Here is a 13,614-nt window from a genome sequence, read left to right as displayed (position 1 = left end):
TCTATTGAAGAAAAAAATACAACTGGCATTCATTCTAAAAACTTCCCACCACTGGGACTGGGATTCAAAACCAGCACTGGGCAGCGAGGCCAAAACACACTGAGAGCAGACGCCTGCAAGAGATTCCAAGGGAAATTAGTTATGTGGGTTTTAACAAAAATAAAATTAAATCCAATGTTTACAAAGGGAAAAAAAAGGCAGCTTCCCTAGGAGACAATGCTGCAAACACTCTTTGCAGATAAGTCAAGACCTGTCTGAGGTTTCCTTGGGTTCCTGTGCCAATGTGTGCAGAGAGTTTTGGAAAAGGCAAAGCCAAGCGCTGAGCAGGCAGCAGCCACCTCCTCCCGTCCTCAGAGCTGGCACTGGCTTTGAGGGGCAGTGGAAAGGGAACTCTCCATCCATCCATCCATCCATCCATCCATCCATCCATCCATCCATCCATCCATCCATCCATCCTCTTCCATCAGCCTCAGGGAGCTGTGGCCAGGGGAGGATGAGCTCCTGGGCTTCCACTGCTCTGCTGCTCCTGCCTCATCCCTCTGCAGGAAGGGACATGGTGGGCTAAAGCTGGACAAGCAAGTGGATTTACAGAAAGCCCCAGTTTTCCTTTCTGTGTGCTAAAGTCAGCCTAATTCTGTAAACTTTTCTTTTTCCCTTAAGTAATTTTTCTGCAGCTGAGTCACACGCAGCTTCTGCCAGGAATTTTTATAATTACTGAATTAGAGCAAGGTTTTGCCTGTGCATGCCTGACAACATCTGCTGATGGAAGCGAGCTCTGCTCAAACCCTTGCAGAGCCCTGGAGGAGCAGGGCTGAGCGCTGCCCTTCCTCCCAACAGCACCTCTCATGGGGCTCTTCTTGCTGCTCCTCCTGCAGAGAGCTTTGCAGCTCCTAATCCACATTTTGGGAGGAAGGCAATAAGCTGGAACAAAGTCCAAAGGGTGCTGAAGCAGGGGGAGGAATGCTGGCTGCCTCTTGGCTCTCCAACCCTCTTGCTGGAGCATCCCTGAGGCAGCATCCACAGCTATGTGCCTCTCCATCAGCTGCATAGCTGCAAAGCCATCGTGCGTCACATCTTCCTTGGAGACAGACAACGGTATAGAGTTCATAAAACCACAGAAGAGAAAATAACTCCCTCGACCTCCTTCTTCAATGGACACAAGGAGTTATTCTGCAAGCCAGGCTCCAACACACAGCACTGGTCCAGACTAAAGATCAAACACAACCCACAGTCAGATAAGCCAAAAGCAGATATCTGGCATTAGCAGCCTAAACTACACACTTCCTGGATGATCCAAACTTTATGCTATAGGTCAGAAATGCAAAGGAATTACCATCTTCAGGACTGAGCTGTTCAGCCTCCTCCTTGTTACTGTTTGCTGGAGAGTGATGCCTGTCCCCTCCTGGTTCACCCAGTGCTGTAATTTATCCCATGCTGCACCCAAAGGGCTGCATTAAGAAAACAGTACAGCTGCCAAGCCCTGAAAAGTGAGGATGTGCTGGGAATATGCTGTCTCTGTAGCTTTAATCCAGTCCACTTGCAGGGGTCTTTGCAGCATGGCCACATACCATGTGCACACACAGTCCTGACGCAGTTAGAACCAAGAATAGATGCTCAGTTAGAGGGGAATTACTCAGTTCTGGGTTTCTGCACAGCACTCAGCTCTCTTCACTTCACACTTTTCATGTGCTGCTCCAAGGCAAAAATGAAGGCGTCTTGCCACTACAGACTGGGATTCTTCTCAAAGGATTCTGAATTTATTTTCATAAAATCCTACAGAACTACATTCACAACACCTCAGGTTTACAGATGAAGAAAAGAGTTACAGAGAAGCTCTGGGCACCCAGTTCCAGCATCAGCCTCCAGCTCCCTTTTAAAAAATAAATAGCACGGAGTGGCATTTTAAATGTTTGACGTACAACTTCCCATGAGATCATCTGCAGCAGGAGCACTCGGCACTTCTGCAACTCAACCCTCACCCTGGGGACCTGGGAAATCAAGTCCCTCGTTGTGCATGAAAAGCAATTTACCCAGCACCATCCCCAAGCCCTGCAGCAGCAGCAGAGCAGGAATTCCCATCTCCTTAAGCAGCACTTTATCCTCTCTTTTCCCATCACTTGCCTCACTCCCTTGCCTCCAAGCCCATGAAGGGCTGAGGTCCTACACTTGGAACCCCATCCTTCCCTGGGCTGCCTCAGCTGCCCTCCAGGAGCAGCAAGGGCAGGGGTGCCATGGAAAAAACCCATATGTGATCCCATAATTAGAAACGGCATTGTAATGTATACAGGGGGATGAATTAAGGTTGCAGAGGAATACTGTAAATTGGATGCACATTTTTTGTTCCATTTTACTGCCTTTTTTTTTTTTGCCCTCTCCCTTATTGGGCTTTGGCTGTGCTTCAGATTAAGCTCCTAATAAGGGCTGGAGTTGGATGAGCTTTTTTTCAGCCCATCAGATTGCAGCCTTCCAAGCCATTGAAATGAGATTCAAGCTGAACTTGAATTTTCAATAGCTTGGCCTAAAGGCGAGGGTGTTAACAACAGACCTGCCAACACCTCCATACAAAATGTCTGAAAATATGTCTACACATCAAATGCTGCTCGGGCTCTGCTAGACAAAAGCCACAAAGCCAACATCTCAAATCCACTGCTGACTTGCTCAGCTGGTTCTCCTGCCAGTGAAGCTCATACATTTTCTCTGAAAATCACAGAACCTCTGTATTCTCTCTAGGAAAAGAGGCTCTCCCCCAGCAACACAGCTGTTGTATTTCATTATGGTAAGTCAGGGCTGGGCTAAGGAGACATCAGGTAAAGCAGGTGGACACACAGGATGTACTCACCAGTTCACCAAACACAGTCTGCTTAAATGATACAGCCCCAAAATTAAAGATACTCCAATGACATGCACAGGCTTTAATCAAGACCTCTGCCAGCACACATTTTTAAATGCTGAACTCTATATTCTTGAGGACATGAATGCTTCAGCTTCCATGCCACCAAAATTATTTCCATTTCACATTTCCAGTATGGCTGGACCAATGAACATCCATGGCTACTTTGGCCAGTGCTGCAGAGCAGTGCAGGAAACGTGCTCCTCCTTCTTTGATGAGAAACAATAAGAGAAAAGGAATGATGGTTTCTTGAACTGCATCCAAGGGAAAGTATGCCCTGCTGGAGTGCCTGGCAGGGCATCAGCAGCAATGGAAATTTCAGCTTTCAAAGAAATAATACTCAAGAAGGGGGTGGGAATATCATGTAGGAGCTGAGGTGACACTAATCCCAAGGATTGTTTTACAAACTGTCACTTCTCTCCAATGAAATTAAATCCTCTGCAGAAAAATCATCTGACTCCAACATCTTTTGGTAAGTAGAGCATAAACAGAATGAAGAAGAGCTCATAACTGAGCAGAAAATGGGCTCAGACGGGCTGCTACAGGCAGAAGGGACAGCAACCTGACCACTGGGATTTTGCATTTTTCTTTGGATTGTCACTGCAGGATCTTTGAACCCCACCTGGCCAACAAGGCTCTTCCAACACAGTGGGGGCCCTCTGCTCACTGCAGGGTGGGAGAAAAGCACAGCAATTCCTGCAAGAAGGTCTGGACTTGATTATCAACTTATTTTCTTTAGTAACATTTAGCTAAGCAAGTGGGGAGGAACCCTGTGGTGTCCTGCAGTGGCTCTTCCCAGGGAAGCTGGAATGAGGCTGTTCATTCACCCGAGGACTGCTCACACCAATATCCATTTCCCTGCTGGGAGCTGTTTCACCAGCACAAACAAGAAACACTGAAAATGTGTGAGGAAATGGCACTTTGAAACCAGAAGGTGTCTGGCAGCTCTGTGTCAGTGTGATGTACCCTCCAGGGCAATTACACACCGGCTCCTGTAGCTTGGAGCTCTGAACAAAGCAAATGCTGTGAATAATGGTGGAGGAAAATCCCACAAAATGGCACGGAAAGTGTTTGCCCAAACTCATGTCAGGCAGGACTTTTCTGTCTCTGTGGCATGTCCAATCTGCTGAGCTACAGAAGAAGTTTAATTTCTTTTTACTATGTTCATGTTCTCACCATGCTCTGGCCAGGATTCCACAGCACCAACACTGATGCACCTTCAGCTACTGCAAGCATCATTGGAACTATTTAACAGCTGAAGGAAAACACAGGTACAGCTTTTTTGCCCCTCATTTTTGTGTCACTAAGCAGCTGTAGGTGGACACAGCAAAGCATTGACTTGTGCAGGAGCAGCCCAGGACCAGGCATGGTCTCACTGACTGCAGAGGGACAGAGTCAACATCCACATGGATCCTGATTCTCTTAAATTCACCAAAGCCTCTCCAGGGCCAGCCTGTGTTTTTGCACAAGGCAGGTTTATCCTCAGGGCCAGCAAATGCCATGAGAGACACACAGAGCAGCAGAGGGAAGACAGAATGTAGCTGTACTAATTGGTGGAGTAATTACAAAGTAAAATACCAAACTACATACCACAAGTCTGAGAATGAGCAAAGAACCCTTTCCCTTTCTGCCTCTCACAATTGATTTTCCCACCAAGAACCACCTCCATGGGCTCAGACAGATGTTTGAGCAGATGACCAAAAAATGTCAGGTATTTTTCTTTTCAATAGATTTGCATCCAGACAGGATGAAAAGCCCTTTCTCTTGAGCAATTGAGTTCTCCCCACAACAGACACGAGCTGGCATGTTCTGAGCATTTGGTATTTCAATCCCAATTAATAAAATAGTAATTGCTGCACCTAAGGGGTTCTCAGCTCTCTAAGAGGAAACACTTTATACCTACACAGATTTTCCTAAGCTTTACCACTACATACTTAAGACATGGATTGAGGGATGAATCACAACTTCAAATTCTTCACTACTAAGCCTGGCAATCAACACTGCCACTTTCTGGCAAAGAAACCCTAAAAGCCTTCACCTGTGATGTCATCTGCTAGCAGATTTATGTTCCGTGGGGCGCTCCCGTCCTGTGACTCCCTCACTGAGGAGGCAGCTGGGTAACAGGATTTGCTCTGGATAATCCCTGCTCTGGCTCTCAGGAGGGGAGGAAACAGATGAAGATGCACTCAGCCAGAGATGGCAGCCATCACTTTTAGGGAACTCATTTTGCCCCAGCCACCTGCCAGGTGTAAATCCCATTTTTAGTTTCAAGCCTGGAGAAGACAGAAGGGAGGTGAGGGAAGTCTGCACTTCCCCTTCCAGATCCCAAACCTGCATGTCCACAAGGCAGGAGGCATCAAGCCTGACCTGTCACTGTAGGGGAGAGGTAACAAAGCCCTACATAACCAACTGCAGGGTAAGGACCATCTCCTTCAAATGCAGTTCCCTGAACAGAGACCAGTACAACAGACCCTGAGCCACCAGCAGGGTGTAATCTCTGCCTGGGGTTATTATTTTCATAATTAGAGGGATGGCAGCAGACAGAGGTGGTATTTGGTGGCCTCTTAACCTAGAGACTTACTGGGGTTTATGCAGATGACTCCACTTTTTCAGCAGCAAAGCCTGCAGCAAATCCTCGTGGGGACAAACATCAAACCAGGATCTGGATGTGGCTCAACACAAGGCCACTGCTCGGTCAGCCAGAGCCAAAGAACAACACAAAACATGCAGAGCTCAGAGTTTAAATTTTAAAATTGAGTAAACCCTGCAATTCAAATATGGGCTGTCTGAAGCAAAGTGACTTTTCAGGTGAGGCACCACTCCTTGCTCCAGCCTGGTCCTCATGCCTCCCTCCCTCCATCCATCCACCTGCTTCTCCCACACTCACCATCCCTCTCCAAAACATCTCCTTCCAACCTAGGAGGCTCCTCCCAGCCTACCACATCCCCATCTTTCCACCTGGAGAGCCACTGGTCCCACGAAGCCAGCAGAGACATGCCTGCAGGGAAAGGCAGGGACAGCCACCTACTCCTCTGCTTTACAACGCAGCAATTAACTGGTTTGAAAACTGCCTCTCTAGGCAAAAACTCATCCTGGGAGCCACCAGGGTGACAAACATCTATTTTGTGTACCACCTAAGAGATAAACACCAATCGATGCCCTGGATGCTCCTGTCACACACAATAATTAAACCATCAGTCGAGACACAGCAAATTAATGCAGACAAGACAGGGACAAAGGAATGAAATAGTTTCACTTGAATCCTCACAGCTTAACAAAAGCAAAACCAGGCCAGACCTATTGAGGAAAAAAGCAAAAGATAGAAGAAATCTCATTTAACAGTTGCTTTTCCCAGAGAGAAAAGCAGAAAACCCAGTATGCAGCAAACCAGGATCAGGCTGGGATGAAGACAGGCACCGAGGGCATTGCTGTGCCACAGGCAGGAGCACACACAGGACACTCTTGATCATCAAGAAAACACTGTAAGAGAGGTGGTCTGCAGGTCTCTGAAGACAAGGAGGAGGCAAAATCCCTGGAACAGCAGCCCATAGCATTTTCCATTCCTTTAAGAAAGAAAGGAGTGGAAGCTGTGCCATACGTTAGCACTTAAGTAGTCCCTACCCTCAGTTTCCCACCATCTGTACTACTCTCTGAAACTCCCCTACTCATTTAATTTATTGCTGTGTGTCTCCGCCAAAATCAAAGACCTAAATATCAGCAATCTTGGTGGGAGGCATCCAGCTGCTCCAGCTCATTGTAGGAACAAACCCTATTTGTGCAAAGTCGCATTGAGAAAGCCGGGCAGCAAATCTCCCCAGGAACAACTTCCCATGCTTTCAGATTAGCAGATCAAGCTGCAGGCATTAAGACCTTTCCCCTTCTCTATCTGTGAAATCCAGTGCTTTAGGACACAAAAATGGGTCTTTTCTAACCCTGGAACGAAGCGATTTTGGAAGCACACGGCACAGCAGCAGCGGGGGGCAATGGCTGAGGGAAGCAGAGCTCAGTCTGGGGGTCATGTTCATGGGCTGTGTGAGATGGGGCTTTTCTGGGAGGCTGGAAATCACAGCTGTGGCAGAGGCACAGCCCCACTCTGGTCACTCATCCAGCCCCTTCTCACCTCTGCTTTCTTGCCCATGGGGTGAAGCCAGCAGGATTTCCCTAAACAGGCAGCAATTTGCAAATTTCCAAGCAGAGATTACAGGGAAGAGCTCATTAGAAGCAGCCTGTAATGTAACAGCACAGTGACCTCTGTTCTATGCCCACAAACCTGAATCAAAAAGGGAGCATTCTAAAAAATCAGCTCGTGGAGTCATCAGCCTCTCAGAAGCAAATAAGCACAGTTCCCTGCCCTCTTAAAACACCAGATATCAGCTGATAAAAGAGGAGCAATCCTGCAAGCCAAACACCCAGGCAGTACTTGCAAGGCAGGATTTGTAGCCTGGTGCTCTTTGATTTGCTCTGAGAGCGACAGAACAGCAGTCAGAAAAACATGAAGGGGAAGAACATTTTTAATGTTCTGGTGACCCATCTGATGCTGAAAATCCCACCAGACCCAAGACTGTGCACAAGGACTGGGGTGCTGCTGTTGCTCAGACCCTGAGCTGCACTTGCAAGGGCAGGCAGAGGGACAGCAGCCCCTCAGTGGGGCTGGGGACACCACAGACCCCAAAAGCTCTTGGACTCACTTGGTTCTCAGGGGCTGAAACAGTCACAAAAAGGAAGTTTTATCTGCTTCACAGATCTGACAGCAGATCTGGAAATTGTCATCTCCTTCCCACGCCATCACACAGCTTGGTTCATTTGAAACCTGTTTTATCCTGGCTCAGTTCAGCTTGTCTTACTCCTGCACACAACAGCAGCAGCCAAGCAGAGAGTGGACAAACTGGGACCCCCAGTGAGGGGGAAGTGGATGCTGAACTGCAAACACAAGGGCACAGCCCACACCCAAAACACTCCACACACATCCCCAGCCCAGCGTGCAACCTTTCAACCAGCAGAGAGCACGAGGGGATGGAGCTGAGATCCCTGGCAACACCACTAAAATCCCTGTGTTTCTCCTTTATTTTGGGAGAGGCACAATAATCCTCTTGAACTACCCAAGTGGGGGAGAACCAACATCTGTTCAGATTCAACAGCTTGGGTCTCACTGCTTCAGCCCCAGCTCTTTCCTGGCGGCTGGGGAAGGTCTCTAGCTTTTATTCAAAGGCACTGCCCTCACGCAGGGCCTTTCAGCAGAGGCTTGCAGAGCACCTCACAGACATTTAATTAAATCCTACAGCCTGCCCCGGTGAGGAAGGGATTATAAACAGGCCCCCGGTTCAGGCAGCAGCTCAGCAGCACAAGCCTCTCTTTCTGTGCTATGGCTCACTGCAGGAGTGCAGCAGTCCCTGCTCCACCGAGCTGCTAAATACACATCAAACAGCCCAGAGACTTTGGAGAGCCAGCAGGGCAGAGCCGAGTGGCCAGGAGCATCCTCTGATGGGATGAGTAGGGGCCCCTCTCCACTCTCAGAGCCACAGCAAGGAGATGGGTTTAGAGACAACAAATCCGTATTTTGTTATCCCCCTGCAATTTAAACTATACGTTTCCAAAATATGGCATTCCTGATGACCAATTCATCCACCCAACAGCCCTAGGAGCTTCATAAAATGGAAAACCACTTTTTTTCCTTTCTTTTTTCCCCCCCATGCTCACCTATGGAGTGAGACTTTTGCTGGCTGAATTACATCTATTTAAACAAAAGTAAGTTCAGACATCTGCCTTTGCACAGTGTCAGCTGCAAGAAATGAGCTAACATCCAGATGCAGTGGCATGTCAGGATTAGCCCAGGCTGGGGCAGGAATGCTTCCATGTATGGAAAAATATTGGAGCAGTGAAACCATAAGCTTGGAGCTGAGTGAAGTGAGAGGCCCTGTCAATGAAATTGCAGGCTCAGGTTTAGAGGACTTAGCAGCTCAGATCCGCCATAAGATCCTCAGTGTGTATTACAATAAATTTCACACTTTTTCCAAAAGGGACTCCTACAGCAATGCTGAGAGTCGTGAGGGTGAGATCCTGCACCCCTCTGTTTGCTCTGGAAGCCAGGCTGGAACTGCTGGGCACCATTAATGCTCCCCACACCAGGCATGGGCTTGGGCATTGATGGAGACATTTTGGCTGCTGCTTGCCCATCCCTGGGCTGCTGCCTTCTGCCCAGCAGGATTTATCAAAGGAGCTGGAAGGAAGGATGAAGCAGTGGCAGTTCAAAAGCAAATGCTGAGCTGGATCAGCTTGGCTGAGGAAGCAATGCCTGCTTCTGCCACTGTCGTGGCAAGGGCAGCGACTGCCAGGGCACGGAGAGAGAGCCAGAGCAGCGTCCCAGTCAGCCTGACACAAATCAAACAGGCTCCTTCCTCAGCATCCTGAGCTAACACTAATGAAGTCATAGCTATGACTTCATCTCTCCAGTGGGAATCTCTTGGGAACAAAGGAGAACTAGAATTTCTCTCTCCAGCTCGCTCATGCAGTTGCAATTTGTTTAGTCGCCTTATACTTTCTTCTGCAAACATTACTTAATTCTCACCCAGATTTTTAAATCCTTGCCCTGAAACGTAAAATAATGTTTCCTTCTCAGCTGTCAAAGCCCAGCCTTGCTGAGATCCCTCCTGGCAGGATCTGACCCCTTGTGCCAGCTGCCACCCACTCCCTGGGGTCTCAGCTCACAGCTGAGGATGCCACTAGCTATTTTTCAGACCTCAAACATGTAACTAAAATCTGGTTACTCTTGCCAAATTAATTTTAAATAGAGACTTTTGCACCTTTTCTCCATTAAAATATTTTAAAGTCAGACTGGATTCAGCCACAGTTGCAAAGACAGACAAAATGTTGCAGGAGGACCCTGGAGCTTCCCTCCTTGGCCGGGCAGGACAGATTCCAACGCTGCAAAAACCAGCCAGCAATGAATGTCTCACACCACCCTGCTGCTACAGTGCCTTGTCTGCCTGGAGATTAATCCAAAAATTGTCCCAGGGTATCCCTGCTGCCTTCCCCATCACAAGCTGTGGTGAGGGTTTCCTCCCCTCCCTTCCAGCACTCCTGGTTGCCACAGCTGGAGCAGCACCTACCACTAGGAATGCATCCTTTAGGAACCAGACTCTCTGTGGTGTTTGGGCTCTCCCCTGCACCCCCACACTGCCCTGTGCCTTGTTGAGGCCTCCCATCCCTTTGTTTTTAGGCCAGAGGAGCTTGCTGAGCCCCAGCATGGGTTTGATCAGATTGCAGATGCTCAGCTACTGCCCTGATGCAACTGAGCAGTCACTCACTCACACTAAATAAAGACTGCAAATTCTTTACATATTAATTGTTGGTTGCAATTGTTCTCAGCGCTGACAGACAGACGTGAGAATATGCAGAAAACATTCCTGCATCTTTTTAGTTCCACCCTTCCATTAGTTGTGTGTACTCTATGCCAAATCAATAAGAGACTGCATTTTCCCTGAAAAACTGAGATGATGAAAACGTGATCAGCTATGAGACAAGGCACACATGTTGTAATCTGAAATACTCATATAATTCACTTTCCCATGAGAGAATTTAACAGGTCTATCTGCTTACTTGTCAACTCATCCCACTCCCAGCTTCTCCATTGACCCTGTCTTTAATTTACAACCTACAGATTTAACCCTGATTGTGTTTTTTTGCCGACAGAGCATCAGCTGAGAAGCAGCAGTTCCAGCCAGCACAGAGGAAGCTGCTCTGCAGAAGGACATCAAAGCAGTGCTGGAGAAAGCCCCCTCCCCAGAACACCCCCTAGACCCTCATCTGGGCTCCCACCTCAAGAACAGAGAGGAATTAACGTGCCCAAAGCCCAAGCTGTAATGAATCCAAGCACCCTCCCCAGGCTGGCAGGACTCCCTCCTTTCCAACCGTTATTATCTGGAGATGGCACAAAGTGATCTCTCTACAAAAACATTTCAAACCTATCGTGCATTACACTGTGATGTGCCATGGAACCAGTTTAGAGAGCACACGCAGCTATAAAGTCGTGATTATTCAGTATTCAAGCCAGCCTGAAAGCTCAGGAGTCAGCTTGTATCTGCTGAAAGCGGGGGGCCTGAAATTATCCGTGAATAGTTCAAAGCTGCAGTTAATTCAACATCTCGACTTTCAAAAGCATAAAAATCACAGATTCCTGGAGCGTGTAAGCTTTTCAAAAATTACAAACTACTAACTGTCAAATCAAAGCAGCAAATAGAAATCCACATGGCTGATAAGACAAATAGTTGCATTTTAAAGAGTAATTAAATATCACTTTGGAATATTTTGCTTGGAACTTGTTTCCCTGATAAAAACAATGGGGAGGGGAAGGAGGAGGAAGCAATCCACACACACCAATAAGTTTCTCATCAAACAAATGCTCAGGCGAGCACTGCTCAAATTTGTTTTGCTGAATTCAGAGTTCAGCTTGCTGTACAACAGCCTCCCAGGCCCTCTTAGTTTCCCTAGATCCCAACATTTCACATCAAACTCCAGCAACAAGGAGGAGGCAATCCCTATGTTGAATCTGGATTGTTGGGGAGGAGGGTTGGGACAAGAATCCCCATGGTGTGGTCACTAAAAACTGCAATATTTTCTGATTTGACTCAGATTAAAACCATGCCCCAACTTCCATGCGGGGAGCATGGCTGAAAAAAAACAGGAATGCAAAACAGAGAGCTCTACCCAGATGCAATTCAGAAGTGAAACCTTACCCCACACACTCACCCCACCAAGTTCTGCTTTGAAACACTAAAAGTTTATCCGTGAGAAAGGATGAAAAAACTCCAAACCATCCTGGATTCTTCCAAAACCCAAACCTGCCAGCAATGAACTCACCAAGAATTTCACCCAAACTTTCTAGTACTAAGCAATACTTGTGGGCAACAATACAAAAGGATTGAGTACTGAACAAGGAGACAGCTACTGCATTTCAAACTAAAATGTTATTGAACCACTTGAAGAATCCACCATCCAAAGGGCAGGCAAACCTGATGTCAGTTTTTGGGATGGGATGTGTATAGAGCCCTGTTCAAGAACCAATCATGTGATCAGCAAAGTGCCTGTCCCCACCCTGGAGCCAGGAGGATTTGATAATGGAAAGATGCCCAAGATTTTCAGAGCAGGTCCTAAAACGTGGGCAATTACCCACTGAAGGATGTAATAAACACCACAGCAGACTACACGTCAGCAAGACTTTTAAAATACTAATTCTCCCCTAGGGAAAGTGCTCAGGCAGGCAACAGTTTGGATATGGGGGGAAATCCAACCTCCACGGACGTCAGTGGTGTTTTTGCAACTTTTGCAGGACCAGGACACAGTCCCCAGACTTGGAGCCTCCTGATGCTTACAGGGATTTCACAGAAGGATTAAGGTCTTGGCATGAGAGAGGACTGCTAATTGCATGGAGGGTGACTCCAAAGCTGTGTAAAACACACAGAGAAATAATTTGGAAAAAAGGCATCAACAACAACAACAAGAAGTCAAAATGTTTTGGCTTCGATGTCATCTGCACAATGTGGAAATACTGAATAGCTTATTCCTCACTCATAATTGGAGTTCACTGTTGAGCGTCTCCAAAATCGCAGGGAAAAACACTCCATTGTTCTGCACTTTCTTTTGTAAAGCTGTTACGTGTTCAGCCTCTAAAGAATGCATTTTTGGAGAAGAACTATGCACTGATTACTTTACAAAGTAAAGTTCCTTTACTCAGTCCTGCAACCTGAGAGTAACGAATGAAATTGTCAACCGTGCATTTTTAAAGGAACATTTTCATTTCAACATCTGGATTAAGATGCCACAATGAAAAACAGCACACAGGCTTCCCCCTGCTCCCTTCATACATCTCCCATTCTTACATTTCAGAACCAGCGAAGTTTCAAAGCAAACAAAGAATCAGTTGGTGCTGCTAATGCCTTGCTTCTTACTCAATAGCCTGATGTCATGAAAAGACCATATTTTTCAAATCTACAGCTCCGTGAGCCAAAGAGTTCATATACATTCCCACCCCAGAAATATAAAGTCAGGAATACAGCTGAAAGTGATTACTTAGATATTTTTATATGATGAAATTCAAAAGCTGCTTCAAGTGATTTACAAAATCTTCTGTAAGACAAATCCCACATCTGTGCTGACCACTTGCCTCCCAGATCTCAGCAGATGGCAATTTCAAACAGAGAAGTTCTGAGTCCCTGAAAATCACGGTGTACCTTAAACTGTAATCAAGGGTTTGAAGATTTTTCCTCCACAAAAAAAAATTGTGGACAGTCTAATTTAATGACATTTCTATCTTCTCCCCACCATTTCTTGTACAAAGTCTACACACAAAATTAGTATCTGGTGTCTTATCAGGAGAGGCTCCCACGGCAGATGAGCTTTTCAGATAAAGGGAAAACACCCGGTCCCAACCAAAGGAAATTTACCCGTGTGAGCAAAGGGAGATCCTCAAATTGTTTTCAGATACTTGACTGGATAATGACAGAAAAAAAATCAACATGTTTTACAGTTGTTTAAATCCAGAACAGAAGCATCTCAGCCTTCCCAAGAAGAATCTGTACAAAACTCAACCAGATGCACAAATACAGCAGAAAAACACAAAACACAACAGAGGCAAAGCACAGCCCCAGCACCACTGCGGCACTGTGTGGATGCACCAAGGAAGTGTCAGGAGAAAATTCAAGACAAAAATAATGAGGAAGATGACTGGG

The 13,614-nt window shown here is 46.8% G+C and overlaps 1 protein-coding gene across 1 annotated transcript in view; it reads right to left on the bottom strand.

Annotated features, from left to right (window-relative positions):
- NXN (nucleoredoxin) overlaps positions 1-13,614 on the bottom strand; it is a 46,995-nt gene that overhangs the window by 29,442 nt on the left and 3,939 nt on the right. The window lies entirely within an intron of this gene.

Source organism: Passer montanus, unplaced genomic scaffold, assembly GCF_014805655.1.
Source record: "Passer montanus isolate IOZ18808 unplaced genomic scaffold, ASM1480565v1 scaffold44, whole genome shotgun sequence".
In the NCBI taxonomy this organism is placed as follows: Eukaryota; Metazoa; Chordata; class Aves; order Passeriformes; family Passeridae; genus Passer; species Passer montanus.
Note: the sequence above shows the minus strand (reverse complement) of the source record. Positions and strands in the feature narration are given on the sequence as shown.